The sequence below is a fragment of the Muscardinus avellanarius genome (assembly GCF_963383645.1).
Source record: "Muscardinus avellanarius genome assembly, chromosome: 4".
Lineage (NCBI taxonomy): Eukaryota > Metazoa > Chordata > Mammalia > Rodentia > Gliridae > Muscardinus > Muscardinus avellanarius.
Window position 1 is genome coordinate 127,816,618 of NC_137789.1, and position 24,596 is coordinate 127,841,213.

Consider the following 24,596-nt stretch of genomic DNA (forward strand, 5'->3'; position numbering starts at 1 on the left):
AGCTCACAGGTTGAATGCACACTCTTCTAATCTGCATCGCTCTTGACTAGCTCTGCATACAAAATGACAGGCATATGAATTATTGAACTATTATGGCTATTGCTGATACTGTCCTATCTGGGCAATGAAACATTTTTATTCTTTATTTTTTGGAACAGAGTCACTAAGTTGTGGAGGGCCTAAGTAGTTGAAGCTGGCTGCAAACCTGTGATCCTCCTATCTCAGCCTCCCCAGTACTGGGATTACAGGTGTGTGCCACCACGCCTGGCTAAGACTTATTTTATTTTTGGTGGTACTGGGGTTCCTGGAAACCCTTCTATCTCCGGGCTATACTCCCAGACACCTATTTCTTATATTTTTATTTGGAAACAGGCTCTCTTAAGCCAGCAAGGCTATCTTAGAACCTGTGTGATTCTCCTGTCTCCGCCTCCCAAGCGCGGGGATTACAAGCGTGCGCCACCATGCCTGGCTAAAACATTTTAAAATCAAGATCTCCAGCCGGGCATGGTGGCGCACGCTTGTAATCCCTGCACTTGGGAGGCTGAGACAGGAGAATCACACAGGTTCGAAGCCAGCCTCAGCTACTTAGTGAGGCTCTCAGCAACTTAGTGAGACCCTGTTTCTAATAAAATATAAAATAGGTCTGGGAGTATAGCCCAGAGGTAGAAAGTCTCTGGGTTCCACCCCCTGTGCCACCAAAAAAAAAAAAAAAAAAAAATCAAGATCTCCAACTGATTTAAGCTGACGACTGGTCCACTCATTTGGGAGCATTGGGTTTTAGGCTTTGCTCTCCCTTTTACCAGTACTATGTTTTTTCTCCGTTACTAAGTTGTGGAGGGCCTAAGTAGTTGAAGCTGGCTGCAAACCTGTGATCCTCCTATCTCAGCCTCCCCAGTACTGGGATTACAGGTGTGTGCCACCACGCCTGGCTAAGACTTCAGAGAAGTGGTACTAGAATATGAAGAACTATCTGGTGCAAGACAGGATAATGTTGGGGAAGCTCACCAAGTTCAGGTTTCATCAAACCTGAGAAATAAGCCTAACATGGTGCATGCTTGTAATCCTAGTACCTGGGAGGATTGCGGGTTCACGGCCATCCTCTGCAACTTAGATTTTATTTCCAAATAAAACGAATCAAAGGTCTGGGGATAGAATGCCCCCGTGTTCATTTCCAGTTTAAAAAAAAAAAAAGACTAAAAAACTGAGAAACAAGCCGGGCGTGGTGGCGCACGCTTTGTAATCCCCCTTCTTTAGGAGGCGGAGACAGGAGGACCGCGCAGGTTCAAAGCCTGCCATGCTGGTTTAAGAGACCCTGTTTCCAAATAAAAAGTATAAAATAGGTCTGGGAGTGTAGCCCGGAGGTAGAAGGGCTTCCAAGAACCCCAGTACCACAAAAACAAAAAACGGAGAAACATCAGCAATCCCCCAAAAAGCTAAAAATTCATTACCAGTTAACTCAGTTTAAATTCAGTGATTAGGTGTGTTGCTTGTGCCTGCCATTCAGGTCTTGGCTCACCTTCACACCAGAGTGAATGTTCTGATGTCTACTCTCGAAGGCTCTTGCCACTTTGCCTTTCACAGTGCTGAGCTTGGGCTTTTTTTTTTTTTTTTTTTTTTTTTTGGTCTTGTTACCATGACATAAAAGTATGTCAGAAACAGCAGAAATTAAGTTGAGCCAAGTAAACAATAGATTCAAGAATATTCCATTGCCTGAAACTAAAAGATGAAAGGTCTCACAGATTACATACCTATATCAAGCCTTGAGTGGAAAGGAAAACCCCACACCTGGTTACATTCTAGACAAAAGCAAATCTCTAAAATTGGTAGAAAGTGAATTCATCACCCACAAAAATTAGGCAGATCCTTTATAAGCATTCAGATAGTCACGTGATATCAAAGGGAATTTTAAGCCACAGTTTTATATCCATCTATAGTGCCTTAATGAAGTTGAGGCATTTTCAGACATGTAATGCCTCAAGATTGGTCCATCAAAAGGAGACAAAGTGCGGGGCGTGGTGGTGCACGCTTGTAATCCCAGCATTCGGAGGCTGAGACAGGAGGCTCTCGGTACACGGACAGCCTCAGCTACTTAGGCTCTTTGCAACTCAGTGAGACCCTGTTTCAAAATCAAGAATAAAAATAGGGCTGGGGCTGTAGCTTGGAGGTAGAATGCCCCTGGATTCCATCCCCAGTACCGCTTCCCCCTCCCGCCAAATAAAAAAAGGAGGCAAAGTATGGGCTCTTTCCTGTGAAGTGTGGTACAAACAGCTGAGTGTAGTCTGTGTCCTCATGTGGTTCTTTTCCACTGAAGATCTTGATAGTACTTTGAAACCTGCCATTCTCAAGCAGCAGTTGTAACCAAGGATCTGGAGGTGTGGTTCATGCAGTGTCTGCCACCTACTGTTCAAGAAGTGGAAATTATCACCACTACTACATATTTTTAAGAGTAAATTTAGCAGTGATTAATACTAAACTACCAAAGAAACAGTGCTTAAGCAAAAAAGCCACAATTCCAAACCATAAAATCATCTCACTGTACTATTGTTATTTATTTATTTATTTTGGTGGTACTGGGGATGGAACCCAAGGGCATTCTACCTCCGGGCTACACTCCCAGACCTATTTTATACTTTATTTGGAAACAGGGTCTCCTAAACCAGCCAAGGCTGGCTTCGAATCTGCGCGATCCTCCTGTCTCAGCCTCCCAAGCACGGGGGTTACAAGCATGTGCCACCACGCCCAGCATCTCCATTTTTTACATCTTTTCTATTTTTCTTTATTTTGTGTTGACAGTTTTGCCTATTATTGATCTTTCCAAGAATCAACTTCTAGTTTTGTGTAAATCTTTTCTCACCGTATTTCATTGAGTCCTGCTTTTATATTAATTTTTTGTGTGTTTTGTCTAAAATAAGCAGTTTTTTTTTTTTTTTTTTTTTTTTTTGAGGAGGCTGGGTGGTGTTGGGATAGAGCCCAAGGATGTTTTACTTTCTGAGCCATATTACCTTTTTACTTTTTATTTTGAAACAGGGTCTTGCTAGCTGGGTGTGGTGGTACACGCTTATAATCTCAGCATTTGGGAGGCTGAGACAGGAGGATCACAGTTTGAGTACAGCCTCAGCTACTTAGTGAGGCCCTTTGCAACTCAGTGAGACCCTGTTTCAAAATAAAGAATGAAAAAATAGAGCTGGCGGTGTAGCTTGGAGGTAGTATGTTCCTCCATTATTTTGTGATACGGGGGGTTTCATCCCCCGTATCACAAAAAAGGGGGTTTTGCTAAGTTGCTGAGGCTGGCCCTGAACTTGTAATCCTCCTGTCTTATCCTCCCAAGTACTGAGATTACAGGCATATACAGCACATTATAAATGCTTAACTTGTTTTCAGTGTTTATTATTTTTAATAAAATATTTAAAGATACATTTTTCCTCTACTCCTTTATACTCATCCCACAATTTTTGGTAGTATTTTTATTTACTCAATTTTGTCTGTTTCATGACTTCTTTCATTTAACCCCAGAATTTCTCAGAGATTTAATTTGCAGGTGTATGAACTTTTAAAAATTGCCTCTTTCTTGCTCTCTAATCTACATTGTATGGTCAAAGACATGATTTGGAGCCAGGCATGGTAGCATACACTTGTAGTCACAGTACTTGGGAGGCTGAGACATTGTAGTTTGTGACCAGCCTCAGCTACTTAATGAAACCCTTGCAACTTTGTGAGACTCTGATTCAAAATAAAGAATAAAAAACAGGGCTAAGGGTATATATCAGAGGTAAAATACTCCTGGGTTCAATTCCCAGTGATGAAAAAGAAAAGAAGTTGATATTTGCATGATGTAACTTGTTAGAATATATTGATGCTTCTTTTGTGGCCTAATTTATGGTCAATTTGTGAATGTCTTCATTTGTACTTGAAAAATATGTATTTTCTGATTATTGAGGGTGAATTTCTCTACAAATTAATATGATTCCCCATTTAATAAATATTATGTAATTATACATTTGATTATTTTGACTACTATTTTCTAAGAAGTATATGTGTAAAAATCTCCAATTATGTTAGCCTGGCATGGTGGTGTCCACTTGTAATCACAGTATTTGGAAGGGTGAGACAGGAGGATTGCCATTCAAGGACAGCCTCTGCTACTTAGGCCCTGTGCAACTCAGTGAAACCTTGTTTCAAAATAAAGAATAAAAAAATAGGGCTGTTGGTTTAGCTTGAAGGTAGAATGTCCCTGGGTTCCAACCCAAAAAACTCCAGTTATAGATGTATATTTGTTCATTTATCTCTGTAATTGGTTAGTTTGAGCTTTACATAATTTGGAATTTTATTTTAGATGCATATTATATTCCTAGGAAGGGCTTTTTAAAATTTTCTTTTGTCAGTTTTCAGTATTGCTACATTAGTTTCATTTCATTGCATATTTGCCTAGTATATATAACTTATATGTAATCTTCCTGAATTATTTTATGTATATCTCATAGCAATAAGTGTTTTGTCACCTCCTGTTTCTATAATATAATCTAGAACTCTGTCTTTTGTCTTTTTTTTTTTTTTTTTTGGTGGTACTAGCGTTCTTCTACCTTCGGGCTACACTCCCAGACCTATTATATATATATATAGTTTTTTTTTTTTTTTAATTTGGAAACAGGGTCTCAAGCCAGCATGGCTGGCTTCGAACCTGCGCGATCCTCCTGTCTCTGCCTCCCAAGCGTGGGGATTACAGGCGTGCGCCACCACGCCTGGCCTGTCCTTTGTCTTTTGAGTGGTGAGATTAGATTGAACAACTATTTAGAAGTCAGCAGGCAAGAGTAAAGAGATAGAAAATATTCAAAAATTAAGAAATATGAAGGATAGAATTAAAAATGCCAATAACTTGTTAATGGTCCCAGAAGTAAAGCAAAGATATAGCAGAGGGCAAAATATTTGAAGGATGAAGATACATTTATAAGAAGAAAATACAAATTTTTAAAATAAAATAATCTCATAATGAAAGTGCTCAGAGGTTACAAAATGAGAAGAAATAAGGAAGAGCCCTAAACTAACTATACCATGAACGTTTTAGAATATCAAAGCTATTTGCACAGCAAGCAACAGAGTGAAGAGACAGCTTACAGAATGGAAGCAAATATTTGCCAGTTACTCTTCCAGCCGAGAATTTGTTCCTAGAATATATTAAGAAGGTAAAAATAAAAGTCCAGCATCCCAAATAAGTAGCCCATTCATTGAATGGGCAAATAAACTGAACAGACACTTCTGTAAAGAAGTACAAATGGCCAAAAATTATATGTAAAAATGGAAGTGCAAATCAAAACTACACTGAGATTTCTTCTCAGAATACAAATAACAATAAATGCTGGCAAAGGTATGGGCAGAACGGAACATTTATACACTGTTGGTAGGAATGTAAATTAGTATAGCCACTTTGGAAATCAATAAGAAGGTTCCTCAAAAACCTAAAAAGTACCATATGACCCAGCTGTACTACTACTTGGTATTTGTCCAAAAGAATTAAAGTCAATATAATTCTATTCAACATAATTTTAGAGACACATGCATACTCATGTTTACTGCAACACAATTCACAATAGCCAAGTTAGGGAGTCAACCTCAGTGTCCATCAACAGATGAATGAATAAAGAAGATGTGTTAGGCAGGTGTGGTACATGCCTGTAATCCCTGCACTTGAGACTCTTGAGACAGGCAGATTGCAGGTTTGAGGCCAGCCTCAGCAATTTAACAGGACCCTCAGCAACTTGGCAAGACCTTGTTTCAAAATTCAAAGGAGTAAGTGCATATCTAGGAGGTAAAATGTCCCTGGGTTCAATCCATGGCACACACACACACACAAAGGAGTGATATATACACACAATGGAGTTTTATTCAGCCATAAAGAGGAAGAAAATTATATTTTTGGAAATGGATAGAACTAGAGAGCACAATGTTAAGTTAAATAAGTTAGACTCAGAGAGTCTAGTTTACATGCCTGTAATACCAGTATTTGGAGGCTGAGACAGGAGGATCGCAGGTTTGAAGCCAGCCTCAGCAACTCAGTGAGGCTGTCAGCAACTTAAGCAAGACTCTGTTTCCAAACAGAAAATAAAATAGGGCTGAGGGTATAGCTAAGTGGTAAGATGCCACTGAGTTCAATCCTCAGCACCACAAAACAAAACAATACAGAAGGACAAGTACCGTGTTTTTTCTCCTAAGTGGAAGCTAGTGGGGGAAGAAGGGGGAGAGGATGTATATAAAATAAAAATACATCATGAAAATAGAAGGGAGACCAATAGGGTAGAAGAAGGGGATCAGGGCAAAAGAAGGGGAAGAGGAAGTATTGGTAAATTCAAATGATCAAATTATATGCATGTAGTAATATGTCACAATGAAACCACACTGTAATTAATATGCACTCATTAAGCTGGATATGGTAGTGCATTCCTGTGATCCCTGTACTTGGAATTTGTGTGTGTGTGTGTGTGTGTGTGTGTGTGTGTGTGTGTGTGTGAAACCCAGGGGCCTTCTACCTCCAGGTTACACTCCCAGACCTATTTTATATTTTATTTGGAAACAGGGTCTCAAGTTGTTGAAAGTCTCACTAAATAGCTGAGGCTGGCTTCGAACCTGTGTGATCCTCCTGTCTCAGCCTCCCAAGTGCAAGGATTACAAGCATGCGCCACCATGCCCGGCTTGTGATCCCTGTACTTGGGAGGCTGAGACAAATGGATTGCAGGTTCAAGGCCAGCCTCAACAACTTGTGAGATTCTGTTTTGAAATAAAAGGATAAAATAGGGCTGGAGGTGAAACTTGAAAATAGAATATCCATGAGTTCAATACACAGTACCAAAAAAAAAAAAAAGTGGATCATTTACAGAGGAATCATAATCAGATTAACATCAGGCTTTAAAACTGGGTTCATGAGGATAGTAGGATGATAATTTAAAGGAAAAAAGCTTTAATCAAGAAGTTATATCCAGACAGATTGTCATAACATAAAAATTTTACTCAGGCCTGGTGTGGAGACGTACACTTGTAATCCCAGTACTTGGGAGGTTGAGACAGGAGGATTGCACGGGTTCAAAGCCAGCCTCAGCTACTTAGTGAGGCTCTCAGCAACTTAGTGGGACCCTGTTTCAAGATAAAATATAAAAAATAGGTCTGGGGGTATAGCCTGGAGGCAGAAAGCTCCTGAGTTCCATCCCCAGATGGAAAAAAAATTATATATATATATATAGATATAGATATATATAATTTTTTTCATTCATGTAATACCTTATAATGTTTGCTATATGAAGACTCACATTGAAAAAATTTTGGGTGAAAGTCTTCATGAAAAAAAACCTAGGACACAAAGATACAGAAGAAGTAAGGATAATATACAAAGATAAAATGACACAATATAAAACTAAATTCTAGACTATTTTACTCTATTGATTGACTAGATCCATCTGATTTAATAGTACTTTTTTGCCTCAAGTAAATTGACATGAAATTTCCTAAGTATGGAGGACAATTTTAAAATTCACCACTGTTCTGTATACTCTCCTGAAAATAGTTCTATGTAGCAATAAACAACATGACCATACAGTGGCGTTGTTTCTCTATGCAAGCTAAACTTCAGAGTTCTAAATGGGATTTCATGCAGTCTTTTAAGATTTTAGTTTTATTTGTTTTATTCCTCCTGTTTAAAAATAACTACAACCCACAGAAATGGAAAAAGAACAGCTCTAACTTATGGAACAGAAAAGGGAAAATTTGAATTATCCTATGTATGTAGTAAAGGTATACGTATGCTTGGACATATACAATGTGAAATGATGACCACAGACAAGCAGACTTACCCGTTATCTCAGTCGCATCATTGTGTGTGTGTGAGGTGAAAGTACCTGTGATTTATTTACTGAGAAAATGTCTAGTATCCAATACAGTCATTAACTCTAATCCCCATGTTGTACATTTCCTGTTGACCTCCATTTTCACATTTTCCCCACCCTCTGATGCCCCTGTTTGCCTTTCCACTCACTGATTCTATGTGTTTGAGGCTGTTTTACTGAATTCTAAATACAAACGAGATCATGTAGTGTTTTCCTACCTGTATTTGGTCTATTTCATTTAAAATAATGTCCTCCAGGTTCATCCATGAAGTAGCAAATGGCAGGGTCCCTCCCTTCCTCTCTCCTTTCCTCCCTTCCTCCCTTCCTTCATTTCTTTCTTGTGTGTGATACTAGGACTTGAACCCTGGGGCATTCTTCCTCTGATCTACACCCCTAGCCCTTTTTATTTTTTGTTTTTTGAAACAGGGTCTCACTAGGTTACTGAAAGTCTCATTCAGTTATTGAGTCTGGTCTTGAACCTGCAATCCTCCTGTCTCAGCCACCCAAATACTGTATTACAGGTGTGTACTACCACTCCCAGCTAGGATCTCTTTCTTTTATGTCTGAAAAAATATTTCATTGTGTATATATACACATCACAATTTCTTTATCCACTCATACATTGATGGTCACTTAGGTTATTTTTATATCTCTCTTGCTCTTGGATAGGCAGAATATATATTATCAAAATGGCCATTCTACCAAAAGTGATGTGCAAAGTCAATGTAATTGTCATTAAAATACCCATGTCATCCTTCACAGACCTAGAAAAATCAGTCCTAAATTTCATATGGGGAAACAAAAGACCCAGAATAGCCAAAGCAATTGTCAGCAATAAGAACCATGAGGAGGCATCACAATTTCTGAATTCAAATTATACTACAGAGCCATCATAGTAAAAACAGCATGGTACTGGCACAAAAACAGACACATAAACCAATGGAACAGAATAGATGATACAGAAATAAATCCACACACTTATAGTCAATTGATTTTTAACAAAGATGCCAAACACATATGTTGGAAAAAATACTTCAATAGATGGTGTTGGGAAAATTGGTTATCCATTTGTAGGAAAATGGAACTAAATCTTTACTTCTTACCTTGCAGCAAAGTCAACTTGAGATGGATCAAAGACCTGGAAATTAGACCAGAAACTTTGAAGTTTCTAGAGGAGGGCATTGATCCAACACTCCAACATAGAGGCACAGGCAGAAACTTCCTCAACAAGACCCTCATTACTCAGGAAGTTAAAACAGGAATAAATAAATGAAATGGCATTAAACTAAAAAGCTTCCGATCATTAAAGGAAATCATCAAGAGTCTGAAGAGAAAGCCTCCCAAATGGGACAAGATTTTTTTTGCCAGTTATTTCTTAGATAAAGGATTAATACTGAGAATATACAAAATTTAAAAGACTTTACACTAAGTAAACAAATAACTCAATAAAAATGGGCAATTGAACTAGACACTTCACAAAAGAAGAGATACAACTGGCCAATAAATACATGAAAAAAAATCAACATCATTAGCAACCAAGGAGATGCAAATCAAAACTACACTGATATTTTATTTATCCCCAATCAGAATGGCAATCATCAAGAAGTCAAAAAACAATAAATGTTGGTAAGGATGTGGGGAAATAGGAACTCTTTCATACTGTTGGTGGGAGTGAAAATGCTGCTATGGAGATCAGTGTGGAGATTCCTCAGAAAACTGAGAATGTATTCACCATATGATCTGGCTATACCATTCCTGGGCATCTTTCCAAAGGAAGCAAAGTCAGAGAAGTACAGTAATATATGCATACCCATGTTCATAGCAGCACAGTTCACAACAGCCTAGTTATGGAACCAACCTAGATGTCCATTAACAGATGAGTAGATTACAAAATTATGAGATAGCCACACAATGGAATTCTACTCGACAATAAAAAAATAACAAAATTGTGTCATTTGCAGGAACATGGAGAGACCTGGCGAATATTGTTTGATATGAGATTAGACAGTCACAGAAAGTGAATATTTTCTCTAATATGCAGGAGCTAGGGAGTAATTATGATACCAGAGAGACTCCAGATAATGGAGGAGAAGCCTCAGTGGAGCCAGGGAGGTGGTCTAGGGGAAGGGGTGGGAGAAGAGTGAGGATCAATGAAGGAATTACTATCAGAGGTATTGTGTGCATATACGAAATTACCAATGTCAATTTCAGTACCCTGTATGGGAGCGGAGTTTGGGAGGGAACCAGGGAAGGGGAGTCAGCAAGTGCTGTGGGCAGGTATATCATTCAATAGAAATTTAGTGTCCCTACAAGTTCCCAGTAGCAAGTTTAACTGGGAGACAAATGATCTCAAACAATTCCTTTAAAAATTCCAGTCCAGCAAATAGATTCCTAATCAGCCTTGCCCCTGCCTCAGGCCTTAATCCCTTTCAAGTCAAGTACCCATGGCTGACTCACACCAACTTTAAAATTTTCTCAATAACTTTCCCCTATACTTAAAGGGTGATATGTTTTGTCTCTATGTATATATGAAACTCATCATATATAAGGCTCTTTTAATAATACCTACCCTTACTGAATATATATTTTTTTTAATTTTCCCCTCATCCCATAAGGGCCGGAGGCCAGATTGAGGGTGCAGACTCTCCTTGGATCTGTTAACCACAGAACATCCCATTGGTCAGGTAGTTGTTTATCTCATGGGACACTGTGTGTGTGTGTGTGTGTGTGTGTGTGTGTGTGTGTGTGTGTGTGTGATGTATTGGGTTGAACCCAAGGGCATTTTACCTCTATGATAAATCCCAGCTCTTTTTACATTTTACTTTTTTTTTTTTTTTGGTGGTACTGGGGTTCCTGGAAGCCCTTCTACCTCCGGGCTACACTCCCAGACCTATTTTATAGTTTTGAAACAGGGTCTCTTACGCCAGCGTGGCTGGCTTCGAACCTGCGCGATCCTCCTGTCTCCGCCTCCCAAGCGCGGGGATTACAAGCGTGCGCCACCACGCCCGGCGTTACATTTTACTTTTTAACTTTGAACCCAGTTCACTAGGTTGCTGAGAGTCTTGCTAGATTGCTAAGGATGCTCTCAAACTCATGATCCTCCCGTCTCTGCCTCTCAAATAATGGGATTACAGACATGTCCACCATGAACAGCTTGATGTAGGATCCATTTAAGTAGAAATGTCTTGTTATGGTTGAATTTTTTTTTTCTTGTGGTACTGGGGATGGAACCCAGGAACATTCTGCCTCCAAGCTATACTCCCAGCTCTATTTTTTATTCTTTATTTTGAAACAGGGTCTCACTGAGTTGCAAAGGGCCTAAGTAGCTGATGCTGTCCGAGAACCTGAATCCTCCTGTGTCAGCCTCTCAAATGCTAGGATTATTAAGTGTGGGCCACCATGCCCAGCATGGTTTGAATTTTAAGAAGTTCATGTGTTGAATTCTTGGTCCCTAAATTGTGGTGCTGTTGGGGGGTGGTGAAACCTTTAGAATGTAGAGCCTAATGGAAGTTAGGTCAATGGGGTATGTCCTTAAAGGAAATATTGGGCCCTGTCTCTTCTCTCTCTTTGCTTTATGGCTACTGTAAGTTGAGCAATTTTTCCTTAGCACACACTCCCCTCCATAATGTCTTACCTTCTTGTTCTGTAATGAAGCCATGGTTTCACATGCACTGAAACCATGAGCCAAACCGGGCGTGGTGCCACACGCTTGTAATTCCAGCATTTGGGAGGCTGAGACAGGAGGATCAGGGTTCTCATACAACCTCAGCTACTTAGTGAAGCCCTCTGCAATTCAGTGAGACCCTGTTTCAAAATAAAGAATAAAAAATAGGGCTAGGGGTATAGCTTGGTGGTAGAATGCCCCTGGGTTCCATCCCTAGTACAAAACAAACAAACAAAACAAAATAAAAAAACTGAAATCATGAGCCAAAATAAGCATTTCTTTCTTTTAGGTTGATTTTTTTCTTGGGTATTTTGTACAGCCTTGGAAAGCTAACACATTTCTACACACACACATACGTACATTTCCAAACCTGAAAGTTCAGCTACACACTCTTAGAAGAGTCTTATTATCATTGGTCTGGATGTTTTCACTGATTTATAATCTGATGGCCCAACCCCTCCAGAGAAGCCATGTTACCGACTAGCTCAGTTCTGTGGGGGGCAGGTCCACTAGCGGTCGGGGGCCTCAGAAAGATGGGTCAAAAGGCAGGCGGCGTTCTGCAGATCCTTATCTGCAGCGGTTCCTTTCCCTCTATGAATTCCTCAAGTTTTTTAGTTACGGCGTTTTGGAAAAGAAACCTGAAGTGGACAAAGGCTTCTTGAGCCAATGACACTTTATTATGAAAAACCCAAGAAATTTATACACTTCATCAGTAAAGTTAAGAGAAAGGGGGGCGGGGGTCCTTCAGCTGGCTGTTGGCCTTTGAAGAATTAACTTCTGTTTCTCTCCAAGGTCTTGCAGATAAGCAGTTGCAGGTGGTAGCCTCCCAGAGTAGACAGGAATAGCCAAGGCTTGGAAACTTCTTGGGGGAATCTTCTTTTAACCCTTCCTGGAACTTTCCATCTTTTGGGCTCAGTTCATATAACAAGTGTGGGGAGATTTGGTAATTCAGGTATTGGCATCTTATCTTCTGAATCTGAAAGCTTAAGCATACTCACAACACAGTTTGGCAGACAAAATACCACAAACAACACCACAAGGTTTTTAGTTCTAATTGTCAGATGTATTTTCTTAACTGCTGAGCACTCTTTTTTAAACAACAAGCCTATTAAAAGTCTACTTATCTTTAATAATTCACTTCCCTGTCACAAACTCTCTGCAACCTGCTTTTAACCTTCTAATTTCTTTCTTTTCCAGTTGGGACTTTCTTATGATAAGCTCTTTTTCATGCAAAAATGCTTTTCTTACTCTTACGGTATTTCCTTTTCTTCATACATATATATATTTAGAATGTCTGTCCTTTATTTTGTCATATTCATTTCTAACTATGCGGCCATTTTTTCTGTCTCCTGGAGTGCTCACACTGAGATAAAAGTTAACAGTCTTTTTCTTTGGGTCTATTATATTTGGGCAGCTAAGTTGTTTCTTTAAGGTCACACACAAGGTTTTTCTCTGTCTCTTGGCAGGATTTGCCAGAGTTAACGATGAAGGTCGGAGGCCATTTGTGATTGCTGCAGCTGGGGTGCTTATCACAGTACCTGAATTCTGGCCAGTTTCTCATTATTGTTGAGCAGAGCCAAGGACGCTTGGACAGATTATTAGAGTGTTCATCTTCACTGACTCAGTTTTATAAATCACATCACTGGAGCAATTCATATAGAAAGTTAAAAGGAATAAGAGTGAAGGGTATCTATAAGTTGGGGGGCTTTGGCCAGAGACGATACCTGCCTCTCGGGGCTTTCTTGCCGATTACTATGTGGAGTGGGGTCTCAACACATAGATGCCGAGGCAGCAGGATTTCTTGGCAAAGCCATTCTTTGACTCAAACATGGCATATGCTAAGACCCATAGCCACTCAAGCATATAAGCACTTAGGAAGGATATCCAGTCCCACATTTCAGATGATCTCACCCTGGCCCAGGAGCTCACTGCTGGAGATGAAGTCACCAGAGATGACTCGTCCCAGCCAGGACCTCACCTTCTGAGATGACATCACCCCTTAGTCAGAGGCGACTCCAACCCAGATACCAGAACCTCTGCCCAGCATCACCCGTGGATTTCTTCTCCTAAGGCACAAATAGGCCATAGCACATTTACTGCTATTTTCTCTTCTGATATTAAGAATTTTGTTGTGTTTCTGAGCTTTCTTTCTGCTTAGCCCGTAATCTGGTATAAAGACTCATGTTCTTTGCCAAAACATACCTCCTGGCCGGGCGTGGTGGCGCACGCTTGTAATCCCCGCACTTGGGAGGCAGAGACAGGAGGATCACACAGGTTTGAAGCCAGCCGTGCTGGCTTAAGAGACCCTGTTTCCAAATAAAAATATTAAAAAATAGGTCTGGGAGTGTAGCCCGGAGGTAGAAGGGTTTCCAGGAACCCCAGGACCACCCAAACAAAGAAACAAACAAAAAACAAAACATACCTCCCTACAACCTATAGGGAAATCTTACAGAGGTTTGCTATAGCCTATGTTCCCCAAAAACTCATAGGATGAACCCTAACCCCCCGGTGATGGTATTTTGAGGGGAGCCTCTGAGAGGTAATTGGATTAGTGCCAACAGAGGGCTTGCTTGCCTCCTCCATCCTGTGAGGACACAGGGAGGATGGCCCTCTGTGGCCCAGGAAGGGGGTCTTCTCCAGATGCCAAATCTGCTGTCACCCTGTCCTTTAACTCCTCAGCCTTCAGAACTGTGAAAGATAAAATTTTGTTTATAAACCACATAGTCTTAGTCTTTTTTATTATAGCAGCACAAATGGCCTAAGGCAAGTTTAATGCTTTTATTTTTATTTTTGTGGTGCCGAGGATTGAACCCAGGGGCATTGTACCTCTGAGCTACACCTCCAGCCCTATGTTATTTTTTATTTGGAAGCAGGGTCTCACTAAATTGCTGAAAGCTTCACAAAGTTGCTGAGGCTGGCCACAAACCCGGGCTCCTCCTGTTTCAGCCTCCTAAGTGCTGGAATTGTAGATGTGTACCACCATGCCCAGTTTACAAGTGGCTTTTCGTTTTTGTTTTTGGCATTCTATCTTCAAGCTACACCCCCAAACCTTTTAATTTTTTAAATTATTATTATTATTATTATTATTTTTAATTTTTGGTGGTACTGGGGTTCCTGGAAGCCCTTCTACCTTTGGGCTACACTCCCAGACCTATTTTTATATTTTTATTTAGAAACAGGGTCTCCTAAGCCAGCGCGCGTGGCTGGCTTCGAACCTGCGCGATCCTCCTGTCTCCGCCTCCCAAGCGCGGGGATTACAAGCGTGCGCCACCACGCCCGGCTAAATTATTATTTTGAAATACTCTTGCTAAGTAGCCCAGGCTGGCCTCAGACCTGTGATCCTCCTGACTCAACCTCTCAAGTACAGAAATTACAGGCATAGGCCAACACATCGGCTACAAGTGGCTTTTAAAATCATATTTAAAGCTGGGTGTGGTGGCACATGCTTGTAATCCAGCATTTGGGAGACTGAGACAGGAGGATCACGGTTCACAGCCAGCCTCAGTTACTTAGTGAGGCCCTTTGCAACTTAGTGAGACCCTGTTTCAAAATAAAGAATAAAAAATAGGGCTGGGGGTGTAGCTTAGAGGTAGAATGCCCCTGGGTTCCATCCCCAGTACCGGAAAAGAAAAAAAAAATTATATTTAGCTGGACATGGCTGTGCATGCCTGTAATCCTAGAATTTGAGAGCCTAAAATAGAGAGATTACCAGCTTGTGGACAGCTTCAGCAACTTAGTGATACCCTCAGAAATTTTGTTGTTCTTGTTGTTTTTTGGTACTGGGGATGAGCCCAGGGGCATTTTACCTCTGAGCTATACCTCCAGCCTTATTTCTATTTTTATTTTGAAGCAGGGTCTCACTAGATTAATGAGAGTCTCACTACTTGCTGAGGCTGCCCTCGAACCTGCAATCCTCCTGTCTCAGCCTCCCAAGCACTGGGATTATAGGCATGGACCACCATGCCAGGCTTACCTTTAACAATTTTTAAGACCCTGTTTCAAAATAAGTAAATGAAAAGTGTGCCAGTATGGGGAATGGCCTAGGAAGATTTGGGAAAGCTCTGATTATTAATATATTTCAAAAGAAAATAATTGGTATATTTCAAAATAGTTGTGTCAAAATGGAGGCAGACATGGATAAAGAAAGGACTTGGTTTCGGCCTAACAACAGGCAGCTATTCCAGTGTAAATCAACCTAGCTCAAAGTACTTAACAAGTTAATAGAGGAGAGCTAGGGCTTCCTCTTTCAAAAGACAGATCTACATGATCTAGGGGGGATGGGGCAGGGTTTGACCTTGCCCTTTATGAAAGGAGACACCTTGCAAGGGGAGGTACGTTCAATTCAGAGTAACGCAAACAAGATGGAGGTCATGGGTATAAAAAGGCCAAGTCCACGTGTAAGCCCTTTGGTGTACTCATTCGAGTCATCCCCTCATGCCATCTTGGCATGGGGCTGTATTTCTATTTTCTGTATTTCTATCTTTCTAATAAGCTTCTTTAAATCTTCAGCAGCTGTCCAAGCGATGAATACTTATTCTTAGCTTAGGACAAGAATCCACGGTTTTTCTGTTTGTGTGTGTGGTGGTAGTGGGGGAATTACTTCTCTCCACACACACACCACGCACATTTCCCCCACCAACCTATTCCCGCAACAAAAAGGGCTTGGGTATAGCTCAGAGGTAGAATGCTCCTGGGTTCAGTTATCAAACCAAACCAAACCAAAACATATCAAAACACCAATATAGGCCAGGCGTGGTGGCACACGCTTGTAATCCCCTTGCTTGGGAGGTGCGCAGGTTCGAAGCCAGCCGTGCTGGCTTAAGAGACCCTGTTTCCAAATCAAAAAGTATAAAAAATAGGTACTGGGAGTGTAGCCCGGAGGTAGAAGGGTTTCCAGGAATCCCAGTACCACCAAAAACAAACAAACAAACACCAATATATATATATATATTTGCCATCAGTGGTCTCACTACGTTGCTGAGGCTGGCCTCAAACTTGTGACCCTCTTGTCTCAGCATCCCAAGTATTGGGATTACAGGCATGTGGACCACACTTGGATATGCCAAGTTTTAATACTGAATGCATTTTGGGGTCTGTTTTTCAGTCGAAAGCTTTATCCTTAGAGATCTCACTCCTTGTTACTACAGGAAAGCCCCCTTTAGGATCTGCTTGATTTGAGTGATTCCCCAATGTGGGTTGTGAATTGTTTTCTTATGAGCAATTTGTTCAGATTTAATCTTGTTATCTGTGAGAAAGTGAGACTGGATCACTACTCCATCCTTACTAGGAGTTGAAACTCTTTCACCGAATCATTGAATAGAAATGAAGGTGCCCCATTACTCAACAGCACCATGGATCTTGCCCCAGAATGAGTTATTGGGAGCAGGGCTGGGCAGCTCAGCCATTGTTTTCTTGATCCCAAATGAGGCAGGGCCTTCAGTTTTGTCCTTAAAATTACTTTGGCTACAAGCAAATTGAAAAGAATAAAGCTTCTTCACAGTTTACTCCTCAGGTGTAAGTAAGCAGGCAGTTTGGGAGATAAGATAGCACAGTTTCTATCAGACATAAAAGCAGAGTCACCCTGGATATCTCAGAGGTTTCCAGCATAGATTATCTCAAATATAAACAAAGCAGTGATAAAACAAAAAACAATATAATGATTAACGTAATTATTCATTTCTTTATTTGCTTCAGTCATCATGCTTATTCTAGGAAACTCATGTATCGTGACTACTCCTCCCCTCCCAACATTAGATGACAAAATGTGTAAACAGCTTGTATGTTTAGTGATCAATGTTGAGACCTGAAACACTGCTTGCTGAGTCTTCACCACTGAATAAAAAAACTTGCTTCCAACTCCTGTCTCTGTCTCCTTACTTCAGTGACCTAGTTTTCCTGCAACTGATAGATACTTTCTGGTGTTGGATTCTTGAACAGACGGGGAACCTAAGATTCAGTGCAATTTCTACAGATCTATTACAAACTTAGATCCGTGAACTAGCTTCCCTGAACTCTGACAGCTGCTTTTTAAGAAAGTTTGTGGCTCTGGACCAGACTCAGGATCAGCACAGCCTGGTCTGTTGTCTCTTAGTATGGGGTTAGCCTGAGCCTCAGAACAAAGACACGTCACCTGAGGCCTCAGTCTTGCTGGATTCTCCCACACTGGGGATATTCTTGAGTCAGATTCAGCCTTGCTGCTGGGCAGAGTGACCTCTGTACCTTGTCTCCCAGTAACAAGGCCCGTACCCAGGCTCTTAAGGAAATCAGAATGCAAAGCCCAAAGACGGCATTTTTAAGGGAAGTGATATAATTTTAGAGCCTTATTTCTGATAATGAGTTTAGAGACCAAGTGTTCATCAGGTCAGGTGAGTTGAGCAGAGGTGAGCAGTAACAGTCTATGTCTACCTACCTCTTTATTGAGTATTTGCAGTTAGTCTAGTCCCTTCCAAAGCCCAAAACAACCAGCACTAGACATGGACGGGTCCAACCCTGTCTTACTCTTCACCCCATAGTCAGCTCTGTCCACCAAACATGATTAATCTTAAATTCACCTATGGTTTATTGATACCATGCAGTGATTTTCATCTCTCTCTCTCTTGTCTATTGGTAGACAAAAACATTAACAGAGAAAAGTATGTTTCTATTCAAGTATGCGTGTGCATTAAATTTCTCACATACTATTGTACTGTTTAAAGAAGAGTGAACTGACTTATAAAAGGAATAAACTACTATTTATATTTTCTAGAGAATACAATATAATGAGAATAACTTAAATGATTTCTATTTTCTGAATTGATCCTGAAATTTACACTGCCATTAAAATGAAGAAAGAGAGTTATATGTGGTGACATATACTTGTAATTTTAGTACTTGGGATGCTGAGACAGGAAGATCTCAGGTTCAAAGTCAGCTTCCATAACTTAGTGAGGCCCTCTGCAATTCAGAGACACCCTGTTTCAAAATTTAAAAATAAAAATAGGGCTAGCCGGGTGTGGTGGCGCATGCTTGCAATCCCCGCACTTGGGAGGCTGAGACAGAAGGATCGCACAGGTTCAAAGCCAGCCTCAGCTACTGAGTGAGGCTCTTAGCAACTTAGTGAGACCCTGTTTCCAAATAAAGTATAAAAAAATAGGTCTGGATGTATAGCCCGGAGGTAGAAAAGCCCCTGGGTTCTACCCCCAGTACCACACACACACACACAAAACTGTCCCTTGGTGGGAGAATGACTTGGAGGGGTACACACAGGCTTCTTGGAGGATGGAGTGATAGAAGCCATCATCTCACCAGGAACAACGTCTTTAGGCCCAAAGAAAGCATTTAAGAATGGGTTTGAGAATGGAGCTGAAGGAGAAGGTCAACTATCACCAAGGGAAGGCTTTCAAGAGAGGGACAGGGCAGTTCGTTCTGTCTCAGAGGAAGCAGTGCCCTTTGCACAGAGATCGGGGAGCAAATACTCCCTGTCCACTGGGATCTTAAAATGCCCGAGGAACCACTTTTGAAAGTTCATGTTCAATCACAGTTTGGGTTTTTCTTAGTCTCAGGTCTGCAACTTTCTCTTCATAGGTTTGAAGCCAGCCTCAGCTGTTTAGAGAGGCTTTGAGCAACTTAATGAGACCATGTTTCCAAATAAAATATAAAATAGGTCTGTGAATAGGTTTCAACCTTCTCTTCATACATTTTGTTCCTTCCCTAACTCTCAAGAGATTTTAGTTTCAGCCCCCGTCTCTGTGAAGAACGAATGGTCATTCCCACGGTCTTTGAAGATCTTGGAATACCTTTTAGTAGGCTCCAGCTCGTCACACTCACAGTTCATTGTGTCCTTGGGTTTTGGGCTTCCCTCTTTTGCCGCAAGTCATGACCGGCTTTGTCAGGTAGTGCCTGCTCTGCTCCTCTTTTCTGTTGATGAAAATCAGTCATTTCCCCTCTTCCCTCCTCAAGATGTTGCTCTACCCATTTGATGGAGGCCTGCTTTATGATGGCAAGTTTCTCCTCTTCTTCAGCCAGATTAGTCAAGGATGACTTTTTGTTACTATTCTGAATGTTTAAATGTACCCCTGACTTTGTAGTCTCCCTCTGTGCCCTCTGGGATCCTTTTACTATCAGCATTTCTCCACTCCCTGAATCTGTGTTGTCAATCAGGCTTTCCTTTCCCAGGAAGGTGCCAGGGCTTTGAGACTGAGCCAGTGCCCTGCAGAGAAGTAGCCAGACTCTCCAGGCGCTAGAGGTCACTGTGCAGACCCTGAGTCCTTTTCAGCTTCTTATAATATCTTAACTGTGTCTTATTTTCTTCTTTTGTTTTGATGGGGTTGGGTCATTTTCACTTTCCAGTGCCTCATTTAAAAATTATTATTATTATTATTATTATTATTATTATTATTATTATTATTATTTTGCTACAGCAGACATCAACTCTTCTTGCGCTGAATACCGAGGATTTTCTTTTCACTGATGTCTTACTTCAATATATATAATGTTCTGTAGCCCAAGTGTATATATTTTTAGGTCAGTAGACACTTCTGCATGTCTGTCTTTTTTTCTCACAGGATGAAACTTGTGAAAATGCATTACATTTGGCTAGAGCTAGTGCTTGAGCCACTCCTGGCAGGTTCCATGTGTTTCTGTCAAGAGAGTGTTCATTTGCCAAAAAAGTTCTTCCTAAAACCAACTTAGAGCCAGATGTGGTGGTGCATGCCTGTATTCCCAGTACTTGGGAGGCTGAGACAGGAGGATCATGGATTTGAGGACAGCCACCACAATTTAGTGATATTCTCAAAAAAATAAAATAAAAGGCCAGGGGTGTAGCTTAGAGGTAGAATGCCTCTGGGTTCAATCCTTAATACCGCACAGAAAGAAAGAAAGAAAGAAAGAAAGAAAGAAAGAAAGAAAGAAAGAAAGAAAGAGAGAAAGAAAGAAAGAAGAAAGAAAGGACAGAAATAAAGGAAGAAAGAAAGAGAAAGAAAAGAAAAAGATATAGCCATGAACACCTGGACCATCAGAACACCCTCCATCATGCCCCACTGATATACAGGCATAATGAGACCTGCTTTTTCATTCACACTGGATTCTGCCATGAAACTTATCAGCATCTGCTACAATTGCTACAGGAACACATCCCTAGCCAGATGAAGTTGTCCCATAATGGCCCCGTCTGATGCAGAGGACAACTGTGCACACCGTGTCCAGCTACACCACACCACACCACACCATGGAGGTCATGAACTGGGTTGTTCCAGGAGCCAAACCCAGGCCAGGAGACTGGGACAGACCATGTTTGCAGAGGGCTGTGTGAGCAACACCAAATAGTAATGAACACATACACCTGCCACCCTATCTTTGGCACTTCCCTTTTTCTCTTTAAAATCCTCCTCAGTGGTCCTAGATATCCCACCCAATCCTCTATATACATTGTTTTCTCTTTCCGAAAATATCTTGCTGCCACTGCCTATGTGGAGTCATACCTTTGCCCTCTGTTCTTTGAGCTTACTTATCCTGTGTTCACAGTGTTTTTTTATACATCGATGGTTGTTAAAATTATATAAGTAGGGCATGATGGTGCACAACTGTAATTCCAGAACTTGGGAGGCTGATCCAGGTTTCAGGGAAGCTTTGGCAACATAGTGAGACCCTCGGCAAGTTTGTGAGACCCTGTTTCAAAACAAAACAAAAAATAAACAAAACAAATCAAAACAAACAAACAAACAAACACGCAAGCAAAAAACAAGGGCTAGGGTATACCTTATAAATAAATAGAATAATACATGCGCATTTGTATATATAAAATAATACACAAATGAAACCAACAATTTGAACTATAGAAGTCTTTCACAAAAGAAGATTTGGTACTATCATTGTCATTTGAAAAAGTGCTTAGTATAGTGAAGCTTCATGGAATGGAAATGCTAATTAAAATTACAGTAAAATATTATTACATACGCATTAAAATTGTTAAAATGGCAAAAAATTGACGATGTAAAGCATTAGCTGAATGAAACAACTGGCACTCTTGTAGTAAAATGATGAACTGATTAAAACATTTGAAAAATTCTTTGCAGTAGTTACTAGAAGAGAACACGTGCATATCTAGCATGCTTAGAGGCACAATGAGCAGAAATACTTATATTGGAATAATATTTGTGGTACTGGGGTTCCTGGAAGCCCTTCTACCCCCAGGCTACGCTCCCAGACCTATTTTTTTATATTTTTTATTTGTAAACAGGGTTTCTTAAGCCAGCGTGGCTGCCTTCGAACCTGCATGATCCTCCTGTCTCCGCCTCCCCAGCGCGGGGATTGGGGATTACAAGCATGTGCCACCATGCCCGACAGGTATAATAATATATAAGCAGCTGGGCGTGGTGGCGCATGCTTGCAATCCCAGCATTCGGTGAGGCTGAGACCGGAGGATCGCGGTTCACGAACAACCTCAGCTACTTAGTGAGGCCCTTTGCAACTCAGTGAGACCCTGTTTCAAAAAATAAAAAGACTAGCCGGGCGTGGTGGCGCACGCTTGTAATCCCCGCGCTTGGGAGGCGGAGACAGGAGGATCGTGCAGGTTCGAAGCCAGCCGCGTGCTGGCTTAGGAGACCCTGTTTCCAAATAAAAATGTAAAAATAGGTCTGGGAGTGTATCCCGGAGGTAGAAGGGCTTCCAGGAACCCCAGTACCACCAAAAATAAATAAATAAATAAATAAAATAAATAAAAAGACTAAAAAATAGGGCAGGGGGTGTATCTCGGAGGTACAATGCCCTTGGGTTCCATCCTCAGTACTGCAGGAAAAAAAATGTATAAGGATAATAACAGTACTATTCATGATAGCCAAAAGCTAGAACCAACTCAAATGTCTATAACAATATAATGAAACAATTGTAGAGTGGTTATCAAATAAAACACTTATAAAGGAAGCATAATTTACCTACTGCTTTTTTTTTTCTTTGTGGTACTGGGGATGGAATCCAGAGGCTTTTCTATCTCTGGGCTCCACCCCCAGCCCTATTTTGTACTTTATTTGGAAACAGGGTCTCACTAAATTGCTGAGAGCCTCACTAAGTAGCTGAGGCTGGCTTTGAACCTGTTTGATCCTCCTGTCTCAGTCTCTCAAGCTCTGGGGTTATAAATGTGCACCACCATCGCTGGCTTCCTACTGCTGTGTTGAATAACATAAATGAATTTCACAAACACAATATTAAGTAAAAAAAAAGCTTAGATGATAAAAGACATATAATACATGATTTAATTTCTATTATATTGTCTGTTTGGATGTGGTTTGTTCCCCAGAGGTCCATATATGGATGCTTGGCTCCCAGGGTGATGGTGTGGTATGTTTAACAGGTAGAATCCAGTGGGGAGTCCTCAGCTCTTTGAGAGTGCTGCTGCTAGGAGGGTATTAAGGTAGTTCTTGTGGGAAGGCTTTGAGAAAAAGATACATGGTCCTTCCTCCCACATAGAGGAACTTTGCCATTTGCAGTCAGGTCCTCACCAGAGCTGGTGCTATGTCATCTGAACTTTCAACCTCTAAATCTGTGTGTTGAATAAACCTGTTTTTTTTTTTTTTTTTTTTTTTCAGCTCTGGGGATTGAGTTCAGGGGCTCGTGCATGCTAGGAAAGCTTTCTGCCACTGAGCTACATTTCAACCCCTTTAAATTTAAAAAAAAAATATTTTTTTTGTACAGGAGACTGAACCCAGAACATTCTACCTCTAAACTACACCCCAGCCTATTTTATTTCTTATTTAGAAATATGGTCTCAGTAGGTTTCTGAGAGCCTCGCTAAGTTGCCGAGGCTGGCCTTAAACCTGTGATCTTCCTGTCTCAGCCTTCCAAATACTAGGATTACAGTGTGTGACGCCATGCCCAGCTTTTTTTTTTTTTTAAATTTTTAGACAAGGTCTCATTAAGTTGCCCAGGCTGGCCTTGAACTTGTGATCCTCCTACCTTCCAAGTAGCTGGAACTACAGGTTCCCAGCTCTCTTTTTCTTCACAAGTGATTTGTTGTGACAATGAAAAAGAGATGAATATACTAACTTATGACATGTTACTGGATATTTTTAGGGAGGGGGACAGCAGTGAGTAGAAGGATACATGGGGAACCTTTGGAGTCTGTCTTGTTGGTGTGTTGGTTACACAGTAATGTTCACTTTATAAGTCATTGAGCTATACATTTAGGATGGGTGCAATATTCTATAGGCAGAATATGCCCCAGTGAGAAGGTTTATTTTAGCAATAGTTTTGGGCTGAGTATGGTGGCATGCCCCATGGTACCAGCTACTCAGGAGGCTGAGCAGGAGGATCGCTTGAGTCCACAAGTTCAAGACCAGCCTGGGCAACATCGTGAGAGGTCCTCTCAAAAAGGACAAAACCAACCAAACACCACGAAACCCCTACTCTACCCAAGCTGAGATATGCATAACCGTGTGTCTGCTGAGGGCTTCTCTTGCTGCCTTCCTGACCATCTATTTGTGCAGTCATGGGAAATGGCTAAAACAAGGTCTCGTACCAATGATGCATTAGATTCTTGTACTAATGATGCATTACATTCACCTCACTGAGTCACCAGCTCTTTGTTTCTAAAAAGAAATTAGGAATTGTGTCTCTGAAATTCCTTCTGTCTCCAATAATCTACATTTTTTTCTGTATAAACAGAAGGGGTCAGGCAGGAGCCTCAGCAGGGGGACAAAGGAACAGAGCAGAGACTTCCATTTCTCAAGAAAAAAACGATTGATTTAAATGATTGCTTTAAAGAGAGCCTCCGAGTTCATGTTATCTGAAATAAAGTAGTGCAGTTCTTTTAGAGTTCAGGGCTATGTGAGTCAAGCCGTAAAATAATTTCTTTGTTGTGGATAAAGAGTTCACCAAACTTGGGACAGCTCAAATTCTAAAGGTTATAAAGCTGAACTTCTCTGACCTCCATTCTAATCAAGAGGTGCAGTAATTATTAACTAAGTTGATGTTTATTTTGACAATCATTGATTAATTAGGCTAAATCCTGAAATACTGATAGTGAGTTCTTACTGGGTCCTTGTCCTACAGAGTCAAAGAATGAAATCAGCAGACACCAGGGAATGAAAGTA